This window comes from Gracilinanus agilis, chromosome 6, assembly GCF_016433145.1.
Source record: "Gracilinanus agilis isolate LMUSP501 chromosome 6, AgileGrace, whole genome shotgun sequence".
NCBI lineage: Eukaryota > Metazoa > Chordata > Mammalia > Didelphimorphia > Didelphidae > Gracilinanus > Gracilinanus agilis.
In genome coordinates, this window is record NC_058135.1 from 40912452 (window position 1) to 40913624 (window position 1173).

Below are 1173 nucleotides of genomic sequence, written 5' to 3' on the forward strand. Positions count from 1 at the left end.
TTGATTTCTTTACCTGAAAATTGCCTATTCATGTCTCTTGCCCATTTATCAATTGGGGAATGGCTTGATTTTTTTATGCAATTGATTTAACTCCTAGTAGTATATTTGAGTAATTAGACCCTTCAGAGCTTTTCGTTATAAAGATTTTTTCCCAATTTGTTTTTTCCCTTCTGATTTTGACTACATTGTTTTTGTTTGTACAAAAGCTTTTTAGCTTAATATAATCAAAATCATTTAATTTACCTTTTGTAATTTTCTCTAACTCTTGCTTAGTTTTAAATTCTTTCCTTTCCCAAAGATCTGAGAAGTATACTATTCTTTGTTCACTTAATTTATTTATAGTTTCCCTCTTTATATTCAAGTCATTCACCCATTCTGAATTTATCTTGGTGTAGGGTGTGAGATGTTGATCTAAACCTAATCTCTCCCATATTGTTTTCCAAATTTCCCAGCAGTTTTTGTCAAATAGTGGATTCATGTCCCAAAAGTTGGGCTCTGTGGGTTTATCATACACTGTCTTGCTGATGTCATTTACCCCAAGTCGATTCCACTGATCCTCTTCTCTGTCTCTTAGCTAGGACCATATTGTTTTGATGACTGCTGCTTTATAGTATAGTTTAATATCTGGTACTGCTAGACCCCCTTCCTTCACATTTTTTTTCATTATTTCCCTTGATATTCTTGATCTTTTGAAATTCCAAATGAAATTTGTTATAGTTTTTTCAAATTCAGTAAAGAAGTTTTTTGGTATTTGATAGGTATGGCACTAAATAGGTAAATTACTTTGGGTAGAATGGTCATTTTTATTATGTTAACTCATCCTACCCATGAGCAACCAATGGCTTTCCAGTTGTTTAGATACAGTTTTATTTGTTTGGAAAGTGTTTTGTAGTTGTTTTCATATAATTGCTGTGTTTGTTTTGGTAGATAGATTCCTAAGTATTTTATATTGTCTAGGGTAATTTTAAATGGTGTTTCTCTTTCTACCTCTTGCTGCTCTAATGTGTTGGAAATGTATAGAAATGCTGATGATTTATGTGCATTTATTTTGTATCCTGCAACTTTGCTAAAGTTGTTGATTATGTCTACAAGCTTCTTAGTTGATTCTCTAGGATTTTTTAAGTAGACCATCATATCATCTGCAAAGAGTGATAGCTTAGTCTCCTCATTGCC